Source organism: Rhineura floridana, chromosome 3 (assembly GCF_030035675.1).
Source record: "Rhineura floridana isolate rRhiFlo1 chromosome 3, rRhiFlo1.hap2, whole genome shotgun sequence".
NCBI lineage: Eukaryota > Metazoa > Chordata > Lepidosauria > Squamata > Rhineuridae > Rhineura > Rhineura floridana.
The window spans coordinates 109,082,885-109,108,705 of NC_084482.1; the positions used below are offsets into that span (position 1 = coordinate 109,082,885).

Genomic DNA, 25,821 nt, shown 5'->3' on the forward strand with positions numbered 1-25,821 from the left:
GCATGTAAATCATTTTAATTAATGTTTTAAAATAGAAATCAGCTACAAAGTTTACTGGGTGACCATGGGCTACTCACCATCTCTCAGCCTAATCTGCCCCTCAGAGTGAAAACAACAGAGAGGGACCTTGACCACCCCAAGGAAGAAGGGCACACTGAAAATGTAGATGGAATAATAATCTATAACCATAGTGTGAAATCAGATACTTATAGGGACATAGTATGAAGAAATATTTATATAAGCAAGACTGTCAAAGTTGTTTATTATTTACACAACCTGTAAAGGTATGTACAGTAGGACCCCACTCATACAGCAGGTTAGGTTCCAGACCCCTGCCGGAAAGCGAAAACCACCGAAAAGCGGATCAGCTGTAGCACGGGGGTCTGGAACCTAACCCGCTGATCGCACCAGAGGAGGAGAAGATCAGATCTTCCCCTCCTCAGGCATAATGAGCGGGAGTCTGATCGCGCCAGAAGAGAAGATCAGCTGTAGCACGCTATAACTGATCTTCCCCTCCTCTGGTGCAATCAGCTTACGCAGGGGAGTCTGATTGTGCCAGAAGAGAAGATCAGCTGTAGCACGCTACAGCAGATCTTCCTCTCCTCTGGCACGATCAGCTGGAGTGCAGGGAGCTCTAGCCCCCCCAGCTGACTGCCCCACTGGTGCCATATTAGCAGAACGCCAAAAAGCGGGGCACCAAGAAGAGGGGCCCTACTGTATTAGTACAATCCTATGCATGTTTACTCAGAAGCAAGTCCCAATGTATTCGATAGGGCTTACTCAACAAGGGAAGTGTGCACAGAACTGCAACCTCAAGTGATAAGGAATTTCATTCACCCAACCCAAAATTCAGAATCATGCCACTTAAAGCTGTTTTGCAACTGTTTTATACTTGTTTTATGGTTATTGGATTTTAAAGGGATTTATTTCTTATTGTGAGCTGCCTTGGTTTCCAATCAGCACCCTATCTCACAGGGTTGTTGGAAAGACTCCATATATGCATACACTGTAGATATAAAATACATATACTCCATATAATAGTTTATTGTCAAAAGCAGTTGGTCATTGTAGAACATTTAAAAAATAAAAATAAAACCAGTATTAGTTTCCTACCAGATAAAAGCAGTGACACCTGGGTAAGCCGTCCCTAATTGCTTTAAATAATAGGATTGGGGGGTGGAGAAGATTCACAACACAAACACAATCTTTTGCTATTTTCACTCAAAAGTGTCATTAATTTACAGGACAATCCTAATCATGTCTACTCAAAAGTTAAGTCCTATTGAATTCACCGGGGTTTACTCCAGGTATGTTGGATTAGCATTGCAACTTTACTGCCAGAAAAGTGAGTACAGTATTAAAGCTTCGTATTGGGAAGGTTTTCAAAACAGGCTATGAATTAGACAAATGAACTGCCCTCTTCAACAGCCCAGGAAAATGTAAACTTGTTTGACTCCTCATAATTAGAAAAGCATAACAAATTGAAATGACATTTAGATCTCCTGCACACAAGAGAAAAGGAAACTTTAGCTTACTCAATTTATGAGATCTTCAGACAAGCAGGAAAAAACAAGCTTTTTGGACTTGCAATAGGTTCTAGAGATTGCCTGGAGGTCAACAAATCCCTTGTCAGCTACAACCCTGACCACTTATTGGCTACAAACCTCAAAGGGTGGGGTTATAGCAGCCAGATACATGCTCTTCTAACAGAAGTTGCAGGGGGATGGTTGATGTTTTGGTTTTGGTACAGACCACACAGAAACTTAACCTGAAAGAGGTGGTGATCTGACCACTCCTGAAAAAGCCCACCCACCCTGGACCCATTGGTTTGCGCCAATTACTGACCAGTCGCAAATACCCCCTTCTTAGGGAAGGTGATTAGAGAGGGTTGTGGCGCAGCAATTCCAAGTACTCTTGGATGAAACAGATTATCTTGACCAATTCCAGTCTGGGTTCAGGCCTGGTTATGGGACTGAATTGGCCTTGGTCGCCCTGATGGATGACCTTTATCGGGAGAAGGAAAAAAGAAGGGCAGAAACCAAGATGCTAGAAAAGTAGGAATTTATTGTTTGTAAAAAGCCAACGTGTTTCAGCTGTTGATTTTCAGATGTTTATAGTGTTATATTGTGGTAAGCGGCCTGCTCATTTGAATTTCTCGCCAGCCTATAATCCCCTGACGAAGGCCTGAAAATCAACAGGCTGAAACGCGTTGGGTTTTTACAAACAATAAATTTCTACTTTTCTAGCATCTTGGTTTCTGCCCTTCTTTTTTCCTGGTTTGGATGCTAGCCACTTTTTGTTGTCACTTTATCGGGAGAAGGACAGGGGGAGTGCAACCCTGTTACTCTTACTTGATCTCTCAGCGGCTTTTGATATCATTGACCATGGTATCCTTCTGGGCCGACTTGGTGAGATGGGTATTGGAGGCACTGTACTACAGTGGTTCCAATCCTATCTCCAAGGTCATTTTCAGAGAATAGCATTGGGTGAATGTCTTTTGGCCCTCTGGCAGATGTGCTGTGGGGTGCCACAGGGTACCATCTCATCCCTCATGCTGTTTAACATCTATATGAAGCCATTGGGAGCGATCATCAGGAGATTTGGGATGAGGTTCAACAGTATGCTGACAATACCCAGCTCTATTTCTCTGTAACATCTGAATTGGGAGAGGCTGTGCAAGCCCTGGACCAGTGCCTGGACTTGGTGGTGGGATGGATGAGGGCCAATAAAGTGACACTGAATCCTAGCAAGATGGAGGTGCTGTGGGTTGGTGGTTCCCAAGTTCAGATAATTGGTCAGTTGCCTGCTTTGGATGGGTTGTACTCCCTCTGAAAGAGCAGGTTCGTAGTCTGGGGGTGCTCCTGGATCCATCTTTGTCGCTAGAGGCCCAAGTGACCTCAGGGCTAGGAGTGCCTTTTACCAGCTTTGGCTGGTAAGACAGCTGTGGCCGTTTCTGGACTGGAATAGCCTGACCACTGTTGTGTGTGTATTGGTAACCTCCAGGCTGGATTAATGTAATGCACTCTATGTGGGGCTGCCCTTGAGGTTGGTCCGGAAGCTGCAGCTGGTGCAAAATGCGGCAGCCAGACTGCTCACTGGGGCAAGGTATTGCCAACATGTCACCCCATTGCTGAAAGAATTGCACTGGCTGCCCATTGCTACCGGGCCAAGTTCAAGTTCTAGTTTTGATGTACAAAGCCCTATACAGCTTGGGTGCAGGATACCTGAAAGACCTTCTTATCCATTATATACCAAATTGATTACTGCGCTCTACAGTTGAGGGCTGTGATGTTCCTATATTAATGTATATATGGTAAGTGTTGGTTGTTTAGAAGATACATGGTAAGTGGAGTGAAAGAGGAGGGGGAGTGAATGGGCAGTAGAATGCGAGATGATTGGCTGAGTGTTTAAAATGGCTGAACGTATAAAAGGAAGAGTGAGAGTGGAATCTGTGTGGTGGATGAGGTGAAACTGAGTGGGTTGTTTGGTGGGTTTGAGAGAGTGGTTTGCCAGGAGAGAGTGGAGAAGGAGGGGGGTGGAGTTTGGATTAGTATTGAGTAAAACCATATGCTTATGTGCCTTAAGAAGAAATCTTGTTAAACTTGTTAGCTTTGTTATCTTTAATAAATACTTAATTTGGTTTACCAAAGGCCTGATCCTTGGCTGGGGTTTCACAGACCAGAAGGGAGGGTAAGGTAATGACCAAGGCTGAAGGGGAACTGTAACAAATGGTGGCAGCGGTGAAGAGAATAACAATAGCAGTATTCAGAGTCTCTGGGAATACTAGTATTAGGACGTGACTGGTGGTTGCCTAGCAGGGGGATCTGTTGAGATCTGTGCTAGAGCGGGGAGAGAAAAAATAAAATAAAGGACAGTCCGGACTGGTGGAGTCCCTGGTGGTGCCTAGAGACAGGCAGTAACCACGAGCAGGTAGGAACCTGACAGGGAGAGCCAGGGAAGGGCTGTCACAGGTGGTGGCAGTAGCGGTGGGATACGAACAACAGAGAATCCAGATACGAACCAAAGAGAGTCCCAAAGACACGTGGTGACAAAGGAGACTACGTCACAGGTGGTGGCATAGCGGTAACACCAGAACAGTGGTGTGGCAAACAGAAATAACAAAAAAAGATTACTTGTGAGAGTGACTGGCAAAGAGTGTGTGGCAAAGAGTGAGTGAACTCAAACACCATGGCTGAATACATAAAAATGAAAAGAGAAGAGCTGGTGGAGAAGTGCATAACATTCAATTTACCTCATGAGGGTAAAGGGGTAGATGAATTGAGGGTAGCACTTATAGGATTTGCTACTGCCCAGCAAAAACAACCTGTCAGAGAAGAGACCCCAGAAGGATATTTAAGCAATCCCGCTTATATAGAGTACTTGAGAGAGAAGTTAAGATGGGAGGCTGAGGAAAAAGACAAGCAGAGGGAGTTGGAAGCTGAGAGATTGAGGATGGAAGCTGAGAAGTTGAGGATGGAAGCTGATGGGAAAGACAAGCAGAGGGAGTTGGAATTTGAGAGAATGAGAGTGGATGCGGAATTACAGGCAGAAAAGTTAAAATTTGAAAGAGAGAAGTTTCATTCTGATGAAACAAGAAAGGACAGAGATGGAGCAAAAATAAAAATTACTCCAAAGGACTTTGCTGTCTATGAGCCTGGTCAAGATCCTCAAATTTACCTCAGCACCTTTGAAAAAGCAGCTCAGTTGTGGGGGCTACCAGAAGATAAATACATGCAGTATTTATCAAACCTGATTAAAGGGGAATTGGCTGAAGTGTATCAGTACTTCCCCTCAGACAGGCCAGTAACCTATGCTGAATTCAAAGAAGCAGTGTTTAAAAGATTCAGACTGGGGCTGATTATTTTAGAAAGCTTTTCAGAAACTGCCAGATACAGACAAGGAGGTCTTTCGTGGAGCTGGGGGCAAAACTGATGGACATATTTGGGAAATGGCTGACAAGTGCAAAAGCTCAGTCTGTGGAGGAGGGGAAAAACCTCATGATATTGGATCAATTATACCATCAGTTACCACCAGAAATAAGGCTCCTGGTCAAAGACCGTTCCCCTACATCGGTGCAGGACGCTGCAGAGATGGCAGATCACTTCACCTCCAACAGAACTGGCTGGGTGGGGAAAACATCAAGAGATTTTAAACCCAGACCATATAACGCTGGCAGAAGGGATGTGGTACCACAGAGAGTGAGTCCTCCAGTAAAATCTGAAGGGCACAGGACACCCCAGAGTGGATCTGTGTACCCTAAAAGTGAGGAGAAATTATGCTACAAATGTAGTAGACCGGGGCACCTACGTTTTCAATGTGAGGTTGCCAACCCCATTAGTAATCCTGCTCAGACAAGAGCAGTGAAAACAGAGCCCAAGGCTTTAGAAACAGCGAAAAAGGTTCAGTTCTGCCAGATAAACTGGACAGAAGTAACAGACCTTGATTCAAGTCTGAGAGAGGAAGTGAGTGTACAAGGGGCAAATTATTGGGCATTGCTTGATACTGGTGCCGCTCAGACATTACTGAGGCCAGATTTAATAAAATCTGAGGTAATATTACCTCAGGAAACTGTGACTATCCAAGGAGTGAGGGGTCAACCAGAAAGTTTGCCTGTGGCCCTGGTGGATATGACTTGGAGAGGCCGAGAGGGCCGATATAAAGTAGTCATTAATGCCCAGCAACAAGAACCAGTAATACTGGGAAGGGATGTAATGGGCACCCAAGGAAAGATCTATGTAGTGACCAGACAGCAACTTGGCAGAGAAAAAGAAGCCATATTAAGGGGGGCTGAAACAAACAGGGTGGAATCTGTTAACCAGCCTCAGGTCACCATAGCAACCACTAGCAGGCCTGCTGAAGGAGACAGACTGTATCAAGTGGTCTCTGATAAGAAAGAAGCAGAGCAATTCAGGGAAGAGCTGCAAAAAGATATAAGTTTGAAGCAGATAAAGGAACAAGCTCTGACCCAACAGATTCCTTTCACTGACAAACTGAGGAATCAAGTTGTGTGTGAGAATGGGATTTTATATAGACTGTGGATGCCTGCTGAAAGGATGAATGTGAACCAGTGAAGCAATTGATAGTACCTAGCAAATACAGAACCAGATTGCTAGAGGTAGCCCACGATGTCCCATGTGCAGGACATCTGGGAATAAAAAAGACCAAGAGGAGATTGGCTGCACACTATTATTGGCCAAACATCTCCAAAGATGTAAAACAACATTGTCTATCTTGTGGAATATGCCAAAAGGTGGGGAAAAGTGGAGTAAAGACTAAGGCACCCTTAAAGCCCCTTCCTATAATTGGACAACCCTTTTATAGAGTGGGAATAGATTTGGTGGGCCCTTTTTCCAAACCCACAAGGCATGGCAAGAAATATCTATTGGTGGTGGTGGATTTTGCCACCAAGTACCCAGACGCAGAAGCATTAAGATCCGTAGAAGCCCCTGTAGTGGCAGAGGCTTTGTTAAAAATCTTTATGAGGCTGGGTTTCCCTCATGAAGTGCTGACAAATCAAGGCAGTGTATTCATGGGAGAAGTGATGCAATGTATGTGGAAATGTTGTGGTCTAAAACATCTAAAGACCACTACTTACCATCCCGCCACTAATGGGTTAACAGAGAGATTCAATGGCGTTTTGAAGGGCATGATCAGAAGCTATGTTCAAGATCACCCACAAGACTGGGATGAACGTTTGGGATGCTTCTTATTTGCATACAGAGAAGTCCCTCAGGAGTCAACAGGCTTCTCACCCTTTGAACTCATGTTCACTAGAAAAGTGAGGGGACCTTTGGAACTATTAAAAAATTCATGGGAAGGAACCCTGGGAGAGTACAAAACATCTGTAGTAGATTTTGTATTAGAATTCCGCAATAAATTAACATCAATGATGGAGGTGGTGGAAAAGAATTTGAGTCAAGCACAGGAGAAGCAACGTTACTGGTATGACAGAACAGCCAGGGAACGTGTGTATGATGTGGGAGATATGGTTATGGCGTTCATACCCAGGAAACATGACAAATTACAGGCTAACTGGGAAGGACCATATACCATCAGAGAAAGGCTTGACACAGTGACGTATGTAATCACCACAGACCAATTAAACAAAAGCAAAGTGGTTCATGTAAATATGTTAAAGCCTTACTATACCAGGGATGTACAGGTGTTGCAAGTTACCTTATTCCCTGAGGGAAGTGGGCCTGAACTTCCAGATTTGGTACAGGAAAGCAAAGACAAAGGAGGGGTAGATCAAGTGGAATGGTCAGAGGAGGTGAAGGAGGAAGTAAAAGAAGAGATTCTGAGAGTTTTGAAAACCTATAGGAATCTCTTTAGCAATAAACCTGGCCGAACCAGTATGGTTATACATTCCATTGATACTGGAGATCATGCCCCAATCAGATCTGTTCTGTACCGTGTGAATGGGAAAGTTTTGAATGAGATCAAAAAGGAGGTGGAAGGTATGCTGGAATTAGGAGTGATCAGGGAATCCATCAGTCCCTGGGCCTCAAGTATTGTCCTGGTTCCGAAAAAAGATGGAACGACAAGGTTTTGCATTGATTATTGGCTAATCAATAAAATTACTGTCCCAGATGTGTATCCTATGCCTAGGGTAGACTCAATGTTAGAGTTATTGGGGGCAGCAACCATTATCTCTACACTAGATCTCTGTAAAGGATTTTGGCAAATGGAACTAGACGAGCAATCCAGAGCCAAAACTGCCTTCAGTACACCAGATGGGTTATATGAGTTTGTGACCTTACCCATGGGACTAAGGAACTCACCAAGTTCATTTCAGAGGCTAATCAATACTGTGTTGCGAGGCATGTCAGATTTTGCAGTGGCCTATATCGATGACGTGGCCATTTTTAGCAAGTCGGTGCCTGAGCATGTCCAACACCTGACAACAGTATTGGAGGCCTTAAGAAAAGCAGGCCTCACAATAAAAGCTAAGAAATGCCAGTCTGGACTAAAGGAAGTAATCTATTTAGGACATAAGGTGGGGAGTGGGAAAATCACCCCCTTATGGAGCAAGGTGGAGGCAATACAAGCGTGGCCTATCCCCTTAACCAAAAAACAAGTAAGGGCATTTCTGGGTGTGGCTGGATTTTATAGGAAGTTTGTGAGAAATTTTGGGGAAATAGCAACCCCCTTGCATAAATTAACAAAGAAGAAGTGTTCTGAGCGTGTGGTATGGACGGATGAATGTCAGAAGGCTTTTGATCTACTGAAGCAAGCCTTGTGCCAAGGACCCATATTAATAGCACCAGACTATGAGAAACCATTCATCGTGGCTACAGATGCGTCGGACCTGGCGCTGGGAGTTGTCTTGCTACAGGAGAGAGAAGGCACCAGACATCCAGTGGCGTACCTGAGTCGCAAGCTGACGCCGAGGGAGAAAAACTATTCGTCGGTCCAGAAGGAGTGCCTAGCGGTCGTGTGGGGACTGAACAAGTTGCGCCCATACGTGTGGGGACGAAGATTCACAGTGACTACGGATCATCGGGCCTTGTTATGGTTGCAGACTATAAAAACCATAACACTATGCTGCAGAGGTGGTCTTGGGCCCTACAGGACTATCAAGTGGACTTCCAATTCATAAAAGGCAAGGACAATGTACTGGCCGATGGACTTTCCAGGCAAATGGCTGGGACTGCAGTGACGTGACCAGACGGAGGAACGAAGAAAGACATTTTCCCCATAGAGACTTTTATTTGTTAACGCGACGTATAAATCCTGGAACAGGAATAATACTCTGCCGTTGTTTTAAGGGGGGGGGAATGTGATGTTCCTATATTAATGTATATATGGTAAGTGTTGGTTGTTTAGAAGATACATGGTAAGTGGAGTGAAAGAGGAGGGGGAGTGAATGGGCAGTAGAATGCGAGATGATTGGCTGAGTGTTTAAAATGGCTGAACGTATAAAAGGAAGAGTGAGAGTGGAATCTGTGTGGTGGATGAGGTGAAACTGAGTGGGTTGTTTGGTGGGTTTGAGAGAGTGGTTTGCCAGGAGAGAGTGGAGAAGGAGGGGGGTGGAGTTCGGATTAGTATTGAGTAAAACCATATGCTTATGTGCCTTAAGAAGAAATCTTGTTAAACTTGTTAGCTTTGTTATCTTTAATAAATACTTAATTTGGTTTACCAAAGGCCTGATCCTTGGCTGGGGTTTCACAGACCAGAAGGGAGGGTAAGGTAATGACCAAGGCTGAAGGGGAACTGTAACAAATGGTGGCAGCGGTGAAGAGAATAACAATAGCAGTATTCAGAGTCTCTGGGAATACTAGTATTAGGACGTGACTGGTGGTTGCCTAGCAGGGGGATCTGTTGAGATCTGTGCTAGAGCGGGGAGAGAAAAAATAAAATAAAGGACAGTCCGGACTGGTGGAGTCCCTGGTGGTGCCTAGAGACAGGCAGTAACCACGAGCAGGTAGGAACCTGACAGGAAGAGCCAGGGAAGGGGCGTCACAAGGGCCTCCTGCAGATAACACCTTATCAGGAGGTCCATTCTGCACAACATAGGAAATGGACCTTTAGTGTGGCAGCACCTACACTGTGGAATTCCCTCCCCTTAAATATTAGACAGGTGCCATCTGTGTTATCTTTTTGGTGCCTATTGAAGACCTTCCTCTTTCAGCAAGCTTTTTAAGTTGAGACCTTATCTCAGTCTGCGTCTGTGTTGGAATTGCTTTTTAATACGTTTTAAAACTTTTTTAAAAAAATGTTTTTAATGATGTTTTGTTTTAATGTATTTTAAAGTCTGTTTTTAGGATGTTTCAAAGTGTTTTTAGTGCTTTCCTTTGCCGCCCTGGGCTCCTGCTGGGAGGGAGGATATAAATCAAATAATAAATAAATTGTTTTTAAATGAAAGCTGAGACCGGAAATTGAGATGATTTACATGGAGATCTGGAGATGACCCCAAAAATCCAGTCTCCAGGTGAAAACCGGAGACCTGGCAACCCTACCGATGATGTATCTCTCCCTTTACCCTGCAGGGCTGGTGGCTGAAGGTACGGGAGTTGGCCCTAGCTAAAATGAGACTAATAAAATGAGAAGAGGAATGCAATCTAAAGATACTTTTATTAATACATGGCATCCACTTGCGAATCATGCAGCCGAACAGTCTGGATCAGTAATGCCTCCAGAGGCTCATAAATCCTTTGGTAAGAGCTATTAAATACCCATGGTTATAGTTATTTTGTGCCTTACCAGCTGTGTCTTTAAATATCTTTGTTTTACTCTGGGTGCTCCCTATGTGGTGTACATTCAGTTGTGTAATGACTCTGTAGTACACTGTAGTTAATGGTTGTGCTCTATTATTTTTTGTCTTTAAAAACAAAAACAATCAAAAAGAAAAAAATCAGGAAAATAAATCTGTACAAAAATATCTGCTCTGATTTCAGCAGTCAGAATACAAAATTGTGCAGAACAGGTTTATTAAAAGTCACAACATAATATTAAAAACATTCCTTCACTGTAAAGCATCAATTAAATACATTGTAAATTGTTATATGTCATTAAGACAATAACAACTGAAAATACTCAACTAAAGAGCTCCACTGATGCACAAGTAATGAACTATGTTTTATTACTTTAAAAACTGTCAATGTATAACTCACCATCATCAAGATGTTTGTGCAAAACAAAGCATGTTCATTTCATAAAACATGTTGATTATGAGAGCTGACGTAACAATTTTCAGTACTGTATTTAATGTTTTACATTTTAAAATATATTTTAATACCATGTTGTGACTCTTAATAAATCTGTTCAGTGCAATATTTTTCCAAATGATGGATGAACAATATCCATTTGTAAAATGTTGTTTTAAAAACACCTGCCCCATACAATTTTAAAACTTGAGTAACTGCCAGCTCAACAGGCCTATAACAACTCTACTTGAGAGGCAGGAAAATTTGTGAAATGCATAGTAAGTACAAGTTTGTTTAAATTAAGGAGCAGTTCTTTTAAATCACGGATAAGCAGTTGTTGTTATGTGCCTCCAAATCAATTATGACTTATGGTGACCCTATGAATCAGCAACCTCCAAGAGCATCTGCCTTGAACCACCCTGTTCAGATCCTCTAAATTCAGGTCTGTGGCTTCCTTTATGCAATCCATCCATCTCTTGTTTGGCCTTCCTCTTTTTCTACTCCCTGCTGTTTTCCCCAGCGTTATCGTCTTTTCTAGTGAATCATGTCTTCTCATTATGTGGCCAAAGTATGATAACCTTAGTTTCATCATTTTGGCTTCTAGTGATAGTTCTGGTTTAATTTGTTCTAACACCCAATTATTTGTCTTTTTCGCAGTCCATGATATGCTCAAAGCTCTCCTCCAACACCACATTTCAAATGAGTTGATTTTTCTCTTATCCGCTTTTTTCACTGTCCAACTTTCACATCCATACATAGAGATCGGAAATACCATGGTCTGAATGATCCTGACTTTAGTGTTCAGTGATACATCTTTGCATAAGCAGTTAGGTTAGCACTAAATGGAAACATACCACAAAATATACTTTTGGTAGAATAAGGTTGAGGGCATGTTAGAACACAATCCTAAGGATGCCTGCTCAGAACTAAGCTCCTGTGAGTTCAGTGGCCTTTTCTTCCAGGTAAATGGAAACAGGTTTTCCACTTAAAGAGCTCTGTTGCTTTGATTACTGATGCAACTATTGTTTCTTTATATAGCCCACGCTGTCTCTGTTTAGGGTTTCTTTCCACAAAGCAATTCCTTGTACACCGAGAAGTAAATCAAAAGTCAATTTCTGACAGTTGAGTTTTCATACACCTGTGGTGGTATGAAAAGCTATGGTGTTGGCCGTGCCAGATGTTCAGAATCAATGTTCGGTCACTTGAAAATCATGCAGTTACTTTAGAAAGCAGGTTTACTTTCAACATTTAATTAAAATTATGGTGCATTATTTGTCTTCTAGTATCCAAGTCTTCCAAAACACCAGCCCCACATTTTTATGCAATGAGTAGATTTTTTTTTTTTTAAAAGTCAAGGTATTGAAAGATCTTGGTTAAACTCACAGCATGGTCTAAATGTGACAGGCATGGGATGTGGAAAAGCAATCTGAGAGCAATGTGACTAGAATTATTTTACTGAGGGATGGGATAGGCTGCAATTTCCCCACATCCCAAAAAAGCAATATATTTTTATACACTATAAGCTGCAGTCTAAGTGTAAATACAGATACTAGAGTTAAAACTAGACAGCATTATAAACACAATGCTAACAAGGTGTTGGCAGAAACAGGTGATTCGTTTTAACCAGTCCCAGAGAGGGAAACTGCAGCTTTATCTAGAATCATAGAATAGTAGAGTTGGAAGGGGCCTACAAGGCCATCAAGTCCAACCCCCTGCTCAATGCAGGAATCCAAATCAAAGCATTCCTGACAGATGGCTGTCCAGCTGCCTCTTGAATGTCTCCACTGTCGGAGAGCCCACTACCTCTCTAGGTAATTGGTTCCACTGTTGTATGGCTCTAAAAGTTAGGAAGTTTTTCCTGATGTCCAGTTGAAATCTGGCTTCCTGCAACTTGAGCCCATTATTCCATTTCCTGCACTCTGGGACAATCGAGAAGAGATCCCGGCCCTCCTCTATGTGACAACCTTTCATGAACCCGTTCCAGTTTGTCTGCATCTTTCTTGAAGTGCAGAGACCAGAACTGGACGCAGTATTCAAGATGAGGCCTAACCAGTGCTGAATAGAGGGAACTAGTATTTCACGCGATTTGGAAACTATACTTCTGTTAATGCAGCCTAATATAGCATTTGCCTTTTTTGCAACCACATCACACTGTTGGCTTCATATTCAGCTTGTGATCAACGACAATTCCAAGATCCTTCTCACATGTCGTACCGCTGAGCCAAGTATTCCCCCATCTTATAACTGTGCATTTGGTTTCTTTTTCCTAAGTGTAGAACTTTGTATTTATCCCTGTTGAATTTCATTCTGTTGTTCTCAGCCCAATGCTCCAGCCTATCAAGGTCCCTTTGAATTTTATTTCTGTCTTCCATGGTATTAGCTATGCCCCCCCAATTTTGTATCATCTGCAAATTTGATAAGCATGATTTGTACCTCCTCATCCAAGTCATTAATAAAAATATTGAAGAGCACTGGGCCCAGGACTGAGCCCTGTGGTACCCCACTCGTTACTTCTGCCCAGTTTGAGAAGGAACCATTGATAAGCACTCTTTGAGTATTGGAGCCAACTGTGGATCCATCTAATAGTTGTTCCATCCAGCCCACATTTATTAGCTAGCTTGCTAATCAGAATATCATGGGGCACTTTGTCAAAAGCTTTGCTGAAGTTGAGATATATTATGTCCACAGCATTCCCACAGTCTACAAAGGAGGTTACCCGATCAAAAAATAAGATGAGATTAGTTTGGCAGGATTCGTTCTTCATAAATCCATGTTGACTCCTTGTAATCACTGCATTGTTTTCAAGGTGCTTACAGATTGACTGCTTTATAATCTGCTCCAGAATTTTTCCAGGGATTGATGTTAGGCTGACTGGTCTGTAGTTCCCCGGTTCCTCCTTCTTGCCCTTTCTGAAGATAGGGACAAGATTAGCTCTCCTCCAGTCATCCGGCATTTCACCAGTCCTCCATGATTTCACAAAGATAACGGAGAGCGGTTCTGAGAGTTCTTCAGCCTGGTCCTTCAATACTCTAGGATGCAGTTTATTGGGCCCTGCCAATTTGAACTCGTTCAAAGTAATTAGGTATTTCTTGACCATTTGTCTATCAATCTCAAGCTGCAGTCTTGCCCCCTCTACTTCATGTTTCCCAGGAGAGTCACAGGCCCTTTTTTGGGAGAAGACTGAGCCAAAGTAGGAATTGAGGACTTCTGCCTTTTCTTTGTCATCTGTTACCATTTTGCCATCCGCATTGAGTAGCTGTGCCACCATTTCTTTTCTCTGTCTTTTACTATGGACATACCTGAAGAAAGCTTTTTTGTTGCTTTTCTCATCCCTCGCTAGCCTCAGCTCGTTCTCAGCGTTTGCCTTCCTGACACCACCCCGGCAATTCTGTGATACCTGCTTGTACTTTTCCTTTGTGGCCTGGCCTTCTTTCCACTTCCTGTATGTGTCCTTTTTTGTTTTCAGGTCATCTCTTAAGCTTTTTGTGAGGCCACATTGGCTTCTTCTGCTGTTTCCCCCCTTTTTCCTTGTTGCAATTGCTTGCCATTGCGCTTTTAGAATTTCCTTTTTTAGAAACTCCCACCCATCTTGGACTCCTTTTCTCATTAGGGTGGCTTGCCATGGAACCGTACTTACAATTGTTCTGAGTTTATTAAAATCAGCTTTCCTGAAGTCCAGGGTGCGCGTATGGCTACTCTCAGCTTTTGCTTCTGTTAAAATCAAGAATTCAAGTATGGTGTGGTCACTTTCCCCCAGAGTTCCTGTAACTGCCACTTCATCCACCAAATCATCTCTAGTGGTTAGAATCAAGTCCAGGAGAGCTGATCCTCTGGTTGCTTCCTCCACTTTCTGTAGAAGAAAGTTATCTCCAACACAAGTCAGAAATTTCTTGGAGGGGCCGTGTTTGGCAGAATTTGTCTCCCAACAGATATTGGGATAACTGAAATCCCCCATTACTACTACATCATGCCTCCTCGAAACATTGGCAATTTGCTTTTCAAAAGTTACATTCTCATCTTCTCCTTGATTGGGTGGTCGGTAGTAGTCTCCAAGCACCACATTCCTTTTGTTACTTGCCCCATTAATTTTAATCTAGATACTCTCGGTGGAGCTACCAAGCTCAGCCTCCTGTATTTCTGTGCAGGGATATATATTTTTAACATATAGTGCAACTCCACCTCCCTTTTTATTCTTTCTGTTCTTCTTGAACAAGTTGTATCCTTCAATTGCTGTATTCCAGTCATGGGAGTCATCCCACCAAGTTTCAGTTATATCTATCAAGTCGTAATTCCCCTCCTGTATTAAGAGTTCAAGTTCGTCCTGCTTGTTTCCCATGCTCTGCGCATTAGTATACAGACATCGAAGACCATGTGATTTATGGCTTGGCTTGCTTACTACATTTTTCTGAGGGCTGTTACTGGGCCCTATTAGAGCCAATCTCTTTGGTCCCGCTACTGTGCATAAGCCTTCAGCAGTTGTTACCACCAAGTTTACATCTCCCTCCCATTTAGGATTCAGTTTAAAGCCCTCCTGATGAACTTCTCCATGCTGTGGCCAAACACATTCTTCCCAGTCCTTGTGAGATGCAACCCATCACTTGCCAGCAGTCCATCTTCCAGGAACCATAGCCCATGGTCCCGGAATCCAAATCTCTCACATCCGCACCACCTTTGTAGCCATTCATTCACATGGAGTATTTTTCTTTCCCTTTCTACTCCTCTTCTAAGCACTGGAAGGATGGATGAAAAAACTATCTGGGCCCCAAAGTCCTTGAGTTTCCTTCCCAGAGCTTCGAAGTCTGATGTGATTTCTTCATAGCTCCATTTGGCAGTGTCATTTCTTCCCACATGGATGAGGAGAAAGGGATACCTGTTGGTGGGCTTGATGAGTGATGGCAACCTTTCCGTCACATCTCTAATCCGTCCTCCTGGTAGACAGCATACTGCTGTCCATGGATCTTCTTGGCATACTTGGGTTTCGATCCCACGCAGCAGGGAGCCTCCCACTACTAGTACTCTTCTCTTCTTGTTGTGGGGCGTGGTTTCATTGGCCCTGCTTGATTGAGCTTCAGCCTCTTGCTCGTTGTCACATGGGGTCTCCTGTAATTCTCCCACCACAGGCTATCCTCCAGTCTCCTCTTCGAGTGATTGAAAGAGGTTCCATAGTTCCGCTGGTGAAGGGTGTCTTCTAGCTCTTCTGCTCCTGTCACCCTTTCCAACGGAGTTTCCTCCACTTCATTATTCCTCTCCAAAGCAGTCTCCTCTTCTGCTACCGCATGCTGTTGCTCCTCCACCTCCACACTGCTGTTGTTCCAGTGTTCTGTCTAAGAACTCTTTATCTTCTCTTATAGCCTTCAGTGTGGCCACCTGCTGTTCCAGGCCTCTCATCTTTTCTTCCAACAGTGCCACGAGCTTGCACTTGTTGCAGGTGTACGCCATGTTGTTCTCAGGCAAGAAAACAAACATGGCACACACCTTGCAGGTCACAACCACTGGAGAATCCTTCCCATTCATACTCTCTTCTACCTTTTGTTTCTTTCTACTTGTTTTGGAGTGGTCTGTGCTTTGTCCTGTCCTACTTCAGGGTAAACTTGAGAGTCCCATTTGTATGCAGTGTGCTGTACGAGGAGAATTAGTAATTTGTTTGGGTGGTTTTTTTTATGGACCTCCCCCTTGACCTCCCGTCGAACTCCTGTTTGCTCTGCCTGTTCACTCACTCTCTGAAAGCTGGCTTGCTTATATGTCCTCACCTGTAGATCAAAGGAGACAGCTCCCTCTGCTCTGTTAGGAGTCAGGAAGCAGACTGAGAGTCCCAGCACACACAGCTGCTGCTTGTTGCTCTCAGCAGTTCTCAGGCCATGCCCTTAAGCCAATAGCTATCAGGCCACACCCCTTCCAATCAAGCAGCTATGGAGCCCTTCAGATTAAGCCCTATCTAGATTAAGACAGATATGTTGACGGTAAATTAGAATTTAGAAATTAGGAGTGTGTGACTTAATAACTGTACTGGATGTGCTGGTTCCCTAGTATGTTGCAGGTTGCAGACCCATTTTGACCCTGCTTCATATCACTGTTTGATTATCAGGACTGAGCACTGGCTAAGACAGGGGTGACCAACCCATCGTTCACGGCACCATGAGACCCACAAAGGCCTTTAGTGGTGTCCCCAGCAGATAGCTCAAGCCCAGACTCTGAACTTTCATTTAAAAAGTAACTTTCTAGCCCTCCTAGAAAGTTATGGAGCAAAATGTGTAGGTACCCTTCTAAGGCTGCAATCTAATACACACTTATGTGGGAGTAAGTCCCATTGAACCTAATGGAGCTTACTTCTGAGTAGAGATGTATTGGATTGCAGCCTAAGGGATTTATGTGAAATGAACAAGCCTAACTTCTCCTGCCAGTTAGTGTTATTGGCCAATGAGTTAGAGCTATCATTGATAGTGAGTTGTTTGGGGGGGGGTTTCACACATTACATTCAACAAGTGTACAATCTGTGTATCTGGGTACATAAATACATGAGCTGTACACTCATACAGTTGTTCACATGTAATGTTCAATGTGTGTACATTCTATGTACCTGGGTACACAATGGCCCTGTTCACATGTTACGTTCAACAGTCTCTGTATCTGGGTACAGAAGCAGTTGAACTGTACACTTTTACAATTATTTACACATAATATTCAATGAGTGTACAGCATCCTGTATTTAAAACATTTGCTGCCAGGAAGACAATGGCTTCAATGACACTTATTAAGTGTGCCACTGAAGCAATTCCCTTTTATTGGCAACAAGGAAAGATATGCTGGGTCTATTATATTTCCTGAAATTGTTTTGAGGCAGAAAGTGGAATGTAGTTTTACTCTTTCACCTGCAGTGTCTTAATTTTTTTAAACTATGTCAACTTTTAAAATACCAGCTTCTGTAACTATCATAATTATAGCTATTAAAATATTATAAATAATTCTGTCTTTTATTCTTAAATCATGTATGGCTTTATTTGATACAAGCATTTACAGTACAATCCTATATATGTCTACTCAGATGCAAGTCCTATAGAGTTCAATGGAACTTACTTCTAGATGCATCTGTATAACGGTAGCCTTAAATGTATTGAATGCTTATATATGAAAATATTTTGAGGAGGGGGCTGTAACAACAAAAAGCTGCTTAAAATGGTCCACCTGATTCCTTCTTGAGGATATCATGTATTTTAATACACAGAACTGCACTCAAAAGATACATGTGGGGAAGGCTGCTTATGCAACCAGGTGTTCCCGGTTGCTCCTCCCACTGCAACATACTGTGCCTCTGGAAAGCCTTCCTGGTGTTTGGAGAACACTCAGGAAAGCTCTGGGCTATGGTTTTTTCAGTGAAAATGTTTGCAGCTCACAATGTAAAAGTTATCAATGTCACCTCTTTTTATTATCTATGTCGTAACGTTTAGCACTTTAGATGCAGGTGGGTAGAAAGTATATCAAGATAATGTAGTAGTAGATCTCTGGGTGACTTTCAGAAAATCAGTGAGGATTTCTGACTCCCAGTTGTTTAACAATGGCAACAACAAAATTATGCACACACCCCATATTATACTGCTGAAAAGCAGCTCAGGGTTGGTAACTATGACTAGAATTTTGTGTGAAAGGATTATGAGCTCAGTTCAATCCTTGTACTCAAAACAAATTCCTGGGCTAAGAATTATTTAATTTTAAGTGCATGTATTTTGTGGCTGGCTCTAGTTAGTGGATCCTGAATTTTTGTAAAATAAAAAAATTGATACCAAAAACCTAAAGTCTACCTATCCCAGTCTAGCAACCCTTCAAGGCAGGTTTGTTGTGTCAAAATGACATGTGGTAAAATGACATGCTTTACATAAGCTTTATATGATGCAGCTGCTTCAGGCAGCAGATCCTAATGGAAGCAGTCATTATCTTGTGTTTGACCATCCAGTGTGTCTAGTTTTGATGCTTGACACTTGGTCCCAAAGAACATAAGAGCCTGCTGAATCTGGTAAAGCATCCTGTTCTCCCTGCCCATGGGAAACCCGCAAGCAGGACCTGAGCACAAGAGCACTCTCCCCTCTTGCGGCTTCTAGCATCTGGGGAGAGATGCAAAGAGATGAGCAAATCCACAATAGTTTTTTTCTCAATTACTGGATAGAAAGGTGATATTGCTCCTTTGAGAATGTCCTCTTTGGCAATGTTTGCAAGACTCTTGCCTCTGCTGTTGTAACTTCATTCTTGCAAGCATTCTTTCAAACCATGCTACAACAACCTTGTAAGGTAGGCCAGTGCACATACAAATTGTTAAGTGCAGCAGTGGCCAGAAGGTAAATGAAATCTATTGGTAGATCCCTGGGAGATTTGTAATTGACTGGCGTGAGTTTCTGACTTCTAGTTGTTTAACAATAGCAACAACATGACTGAAATTCAGAGAGCTGTGGAAATTAGGAATGGATTTATGTGTAGAAAGACTGAGTTCATTTCAGTTCTGATACTAAAAAGCAACTCCTGTGTTCAGCAATGCCTCAGAGACACCTTGTTGTTTCATATTAAATAGGTGTCTCTTGCACCTGGCTGTAGTTGGTGACTCTTGGGGTACTATTAAAAGGTAGATCACAGACTCACAACCCTGAAGTATGACTTCCCTCGGTTTAGTGACTATTTAAGCATACACATTAAACACAACAGGAACATTTATTAAGATTTTCCCATTTTGGACCTGCTAATAAATCCTACACTAAGGTTGCAAACCTAGACATGTTTACATTGTACTCCATCGGACTAACATACAAGTAGAAATGCTTAAAGATTGTACTGTAAAGCAAATGAGAACATATGTAGAACGAACTAGTATTTTAACTGTGGTTACCCCAAGACTACGCCAACTGAAGTGCTCTCCTGGTAGTGGCAGTAGTGCCATTCACTGACTGGGGATGGGGCAAGGCACATGCAAGTTCAGGGTTGGTGGCATCACCATCCTGCAGCAGGCGGGCTGCTGCTATCACCCCCCCAAATACCCCAAACCGTGCTACCCCTCACCTCAGCACCACTGCCACTCTGCCCCCTCATGTGTCATTGCTGACGTATGCCATCAGTTATTGGAAGAGCACTGCCTATATTTCTCTCTCTTGGCCTTTAGGAGGAAATGTAACAGTAACAGTATTTACATTACTATCAATTTCAATCAGTTTCAAAAGACAAAGAAAGAAAAGTATAGTGGGGTAATTTATGTGATATTGTGATTTCCAGACGTACTGCAGTGTGCAGTTTCTGCCAAAGCCAGTGTGGTGCAATGACAAGATTGTTGGGCTAGGGCCTGGGAAACCTGGGTTCAAATCCTCACTTAAACATGAAGCTCACTGAAAGACTCTGGGCTAGTTATCTTTTCTCAGCTAAAACTACCTCTGAGGATAAAATGAAGAGGAGCAGGACCATGTATGCCACTTTGAGCTCTTTGCAGGAAATGTGAGATATAAAGGAAATAAAATAAAGCTACAATCCTATGCATTTACATGACAGTAAGCTCCACTGAACAGGGAAAGTTATATTACAACCCCAAGGAATAACTACTACGCAACACTTCTAATATTTATTGATGACTATAATTTCTGAACACTGTGTTACCTAGCCATTAAGTTACTTTATTATTGTAGTTGTAACTGCAGCTATTATTCATTACATGTCATAGGTCTGGAGCGTTTTAAGCAGACTTTTTTTGGACTCTATTTGTGGCAAAATCCTGAGGAGTAGCTGTGCTATTCTGTAGCAAACAATAACACAAGTCCCTTGATAACACATTGAATATTTAACAGATGAAACAAAAGTGTGTAGAACAAGAAAGAGTGCACGGCTTTGAGATTTTTTGGGGTTTGTGTGTGTTAAATTGCTTGACATTCTCATTGGGAGGGCTGTGCCCCAGTAGCCCCAATAAACCAGCTGCCTGCCTAGAGAACTTCAAGGCCCACGTGTTCCTCTCTCCATCTCCTGACATCTGACAGGGAAACACTGCTCTGTACAGAAACAGGGTCTTGCAGCTCCTTTTCTCTCCCACAAAGCCAGTGGAAAATGGTGGGCAGCTGCTGCAGGTGACGGAACAACAATGGTATATGTTTCCCCCTTCTTTTGCTTTAAGTTCCTTTCCACATTGAGGGCATTAAGTGCCGGAAGTGACCATGAGAGTGGGTATTGACAATTCTGAAATAAAACAAAAGAATTTAAATAATCTGTTACGGGCATGAAATAATATTATACTGTTGAAATAGGTAGCACTCAGCAGACTGCCAACTAGTGGCTAGACCACAACAAAGAAACAAACTTAGCCTGGCCTGCTCTTGTGATTTTAACAGTCACCTGCTAACACAGGGGTGGGGAGCCCCTAACCATTTCATGAAGCCCTCTGGGTCCCCTCCTGCCATCAGCTGTTCAGCAGGGAGCAGCTGAGGGAAAATGGCTTTGATAGTGTGCAAATCGTGCAACTGCAGCTCCTTTCTCCAGGGATCTGCTGCAAGGAGATCAAAGCAGATGGGAAAATGTCTCAGAAGGAAGACATCTGATCCTTGCAAATGTGCAAAAAGTCTATGCATTTTGCTACTGCATGCACGTCATTTTTGGGAGGGAACTGTATTTTGAAGTTTGAGGCTTTGAATAAGCTGTAAGGCAGTGCTTGCAGTTCAGCTGTGCTTTGATGTTATCCGCATTCTTCTGCTGGGATTATTGAGTTCTTTTTTACCTTTTGCATAGTAAGACCGATGAAGGGTGTTGGAGAGCTTTTTTTAAACAAGACTTTGTAAAAAAAAAAGGCTAGGGAAAATGGAAGGTAAAACTTGTGGAGTTACTAAGATTTGAATACAGAATATACCTTTGTTTCCATGGGAAATAACTTTTTGTGTGTATATTGTGTCTGTTAAAGATATGTGACTGTGTGGGGGTCTGGCCCTGCCCGCTACTGGAATGCAGTCCCCAACAGATTTCCACCATGGTAATGTTGCTCTCCACCCAGAAAACATTCCCAGTTGTTGTGCCAATGCCTGCATATTAAAAGCACAGCAACAGTAGCTGATTGAAAAGTTTGTAACCCTACACCCAGCCCATCTTAAAGCCCTGCCCACACGAGTACCCAATATCAGTGTGGTACGTAAAGAGGTATTGTTCAATGCAGTAATTGGAAAGTCCTTATACAGGAAACTACTCACCCCAGTCACAGAAGCAAAAGGGATTCATCCCTGTTATAGGAAGGAATTGCTAAATTTATGATAAAATTCTGACTTCATGGAACTGACCTTGCTTTTCCTTCCTGAACAAGAGATGCCCAGTACCTTTTACTGATAGTCATCGCTCTCCACCCTTCAGTAAAAGTGTTTTGCCTCTGAGAGTCTGCTTGAAATAGTTTTACAGTTCTGCACTGCTGCACTGAAACGAACAGTTTAAACTATACAAATCTAGCAGTGTATATTCAGTTGATGGAAGACTTTCACTATGAACTTTACCAGCGTGTGAATGGGCAGAAACTAACTCTGTCCTGCTATAGGACAAAACTTTGTTTAGGTGATGCCATGGCTTCTACCACCTCTTTCTCTGATACTGTCTGGCACTTCATCCAAAAGGCTTTTAGTGTGTCCTGACACAGAACCATGGGAAAGGCAAACAAAATGCGTCCATTTCTCTGTGTAGTCACTTGCAGTCTCATTGTAACAGCTTGTGGTTCTTGCAATAGTTAAAAAATCAATTCCTTAAAACACATGCACCACCCACAGGACACCACTGATTTTGGTGTGATAAAAGCCAGCTAAAGAGAACTGGGCTGCAAGGCATCAGCCAGTTATTAGACACAGTGTTGTTATTATTCACCTAAGCACTACTGAAACTGATTATATTCTGCTTTAACTAGTGGTTAAACTAGAGGTTGCTTAAGCAAAGAGATATGAGCTCCTGATAAGCATTTCTAGAATATATTGCAGGTTGAGACGGCTGTCCCACAACATATTCAACTGTTAATGATGTAGGCTAGATGTGGGGCTGAGGTTGATTTAGATTTGTAGCCAAAAATCCCCCATACAAAATATACCTCAGGTCAATGTACTTAAAGTGGTCTCAGATTTCCTTCCACTCCAAACTGAGCATTCAAATGCAGGAAGAAGCCTTATGCTCCATGGTCATGCTTGCAGCCGAGTTGCATTTTTAATTTTTTAAAAAGTAATTTTTTTTTGTGAAATAACATACGAGTTAAAAAGAGCACTACCTTCTATTTGCAACTTCCTACTGTTTCTGGCTGGTCATGCTTCTGGCCCAATATAGCTATGCTAAAATTTTGAATTTCTGCACAGTTATCTATAGCAGGTCTTACCTTCATCTTGAGAGAAAAGGGTATCTAAAAGAAGCAAGGCATTCATTTACATATAATGGGGTGAGTTGATTTAGAATGACTTTTTTCTATATGCTCAATTGCTATCAAGAGTCCATATGTTCTGGAAGCTATCCTTCTCTGGCTGTTGAGGGGGGGGTTAATACCTCCTCTCTTTTTTCTATTAATATTTCTGTGTACTTAAGGAGACCCTCAGGTATGTAGAAACCACTACTTCATTTTTGGAATGTCCTTTTTTAAAACAACAACAACAGATGCTTGACCAACAGAGGTCACCACTGGAAAGATTAATAAACACTGCTGCATACTCATCTCCTAAAAGTAGTGCTCCTGTTCTGGGTGCCAGCCAAGTAGCTATGCCCTTCTCCAGTATATATAAGTAGAAAAGGACACAAATAGGACAATTCATTCTCCTCCTCCCCACACTTTTCTTCTTTTTCTTTTCGAACTGACACTCAACATTTTGTGGGGTTCACCTGATCATGCTGACACCTCCCTCTTGTTTCTTAGTGGCCTTGTTTTGGCTCTAATCCTGGTGGCACTCAATCACTTAAGTTTGACATTAGGGTGAATGATAAAGCCTCAACACATAATCAACTGGTTGTCCCGCTCTCATGCTATGGACATGTAAAATTCATTGTTCAGATATAATTGGTTGGATCCAAAGTTGCACAAGCTGCCTTCTAGTCACAGAACTTTGGATCCACCCCATACATCTAATACAGTAGGGCCCCGCTCATACAGCGGGTTACGTTCCAGACCCCAGCTGTAAAGCGGATCCCATTGACTTACATTGACCAAAATGGCGCCCGGCAGCAAAAAACCGCCGTAAAAGCAGAACAAGCGCTGTAAAGCGGGGCCTTTCTACAATTCACAACCGCTGTATTAGCGGAAAGCCGTAAAGCAAAGAGCTGTAAACCGGGCCCTACTGTAGCATAATATATTTATACCATTAAAGATCAGCATTTTTTCTCTCCATCTCAGAATAAGAAAACAGATTTTAAGGTAGAATCCTTACTCCCACATACACAGGCTGGGAGAAGTTAAGATGTAGCATATCTCTTTACTGCCCTCCAAATGAGCTGGCCTTGAAATGGACTGCCTTCAAGTCGATCCCGACTTATGGCGACCCTATGAATAGGGTTTTCATGGTAAGCAGTATTCAGAGGTGGTTTACGATTGTTTTCCTCTGAGGCTGAGAGGCAGTGACTGGCCCAAGGTGACATTCATGGCCGTGTGGGGTTTCGAACCCTGGTCTCCCAGGTCGTAGTCCAGCACCTTAACCACTACACCACACTGGCTCTTAAGCTGGTGTATTGACTTATGCAGGGATGAGGGAAAACTGGTGTAAAGAGCAAAAAAAGGGGCATGTTAGGGCAGGCTAAACAGCTGCATCCTAACTCTCTTTATTCACTGGTCCCATCCACAATGATCCAGAGTTTGGTGTAACTTAAACCACCCAAAATGCCAGTGTAACTAAATTTCCTCCAATGGAAGGGTAGAACATTATGCTTTACACTGCCTCTGCCCCAACCCCTGGAGCCAAGAGCAGCCAGAATGCAGTTTAAGTTACATAGGGCATACGTCAGCATATCTTTCGAGTTTGTTTTACAGGGAAAGTGGTGGTACAGAGTTTAAAGCAGTGGGAGGGGTCAAATAGTTAGTTTTCTTGTATTCTGTGGCTATCAGCAACTTTAGCTGTACAATGTCTAAATTTTAAAATCCCAATAAAAATAGCTAGTAAATTTTGTTTTCATCTTCTATGACATGTATAGCACAATTCTAAGCATGCTTATTTGGAAGTAAATCTTACTGAGTTCAATAGGACTTTACTGTAATTGTGAGTAGGACTGCAGTCTTCGAACACCTACAGTTCTGAAGGGTACTTTTGTGATTGGAGGTACATTCTGATGTTATATCAGCTTTTTGGAAAAAATGCATTTTTGCAAGTTAAAGTTCAAAGGACTGATGGTATTCTAATGCTGCCCTGGGCTCCTACCAGGAGAAAGGGCAAGATATACGGAATATGGGAATAGGCCAGTGGTAGAACACATGCTTTGCATGCAAAATGTCACAGGTTTAATCCCTGGCATTTCTGGGTAGGGCTGGGAAACACTCCTGTCTGAAACCTAGAGAGTCATTGCCAGGCAGTGTTCACAATACTGAGCTAGATGGACCAATGGTCTGGATTAATGTAAGGGAGAGTCCTGGTCCTGTATTCAGTACTGAATGAAAAAAACCCCTTTAAACAAATATTAGAACAGATGAAATCACCAAAAGTTAGTAAGTTGCTGGGGGTGGGGGGCAGATCGCCAGATTCAAAGAACAAGAGAACAAACGTTCAAACCATGAATAGAAGTAAGTTTGAACAAATAAAATATTCTATATTTTCAACATAAAGTATAGCAAGAAAACCCACACTTTATGGATATGGAAATGTTTGTTATAACAGGCAAGCATTACAGAAGATTAGTCTTTTGAAAGATAAATGTACAAGCACTGAGCAACAAGATCAATCTTACACAGAGTAGTTGCTGTGTAAGACATATTAGATGAAAGAACCTCAGATTACATTCTTAGATCCCATTAAATATCCAGACCAGAAAACTAATCCTGTCCCTAACCATCTGCTCAAAATTTTTGCCTTATTAGGGTATTGATGACAGCTACATGCAGCAAAACTAGGCCATGTGAATGCAGAAGAAATTCATTATTGCATTATACTGCCTGCAATGCACACTATTCCCAGTATGCCTTGTGCTGCTTCTTAAACAAGGGAATCCAGCTAGAAATTGCTTGATTAAAGTAACATGT

General features: G+C 42.5%; 1 long non-coding RNA gene across 6 annotated transcripts in view; it reads right to left on the reverse strand.

The window, feature by feature from the left end:
- The window catches only part of LOC133380290 (uncharacterized), a 56,712-nt gene that overhangs the window by 23,633 nt on the left and 7,258 nt on the right, over window positions 1-25,821 (reverse strand). For 4 of the 6 annotated variants that reach the window (XR_009761411.1, XR_009761410.1, XR_009761409.1 and 1 more), the window contains exon 5: window positions 17,631-20,840. The exons of 1 other annotated variant lie outside the window; for it this stretch is intronic. This is a non-coding gene — a long non-coding RNA (uncharacterized LOC133380290). Of the gene's footprint in view, window positions 1-17,629; window positions 20,841-22,989; window positions 23,014-25,821 lie in introns of those variants that run through there. One more of the 6 variants, XR_009761413.1, reaches the window with a different exon arrangement.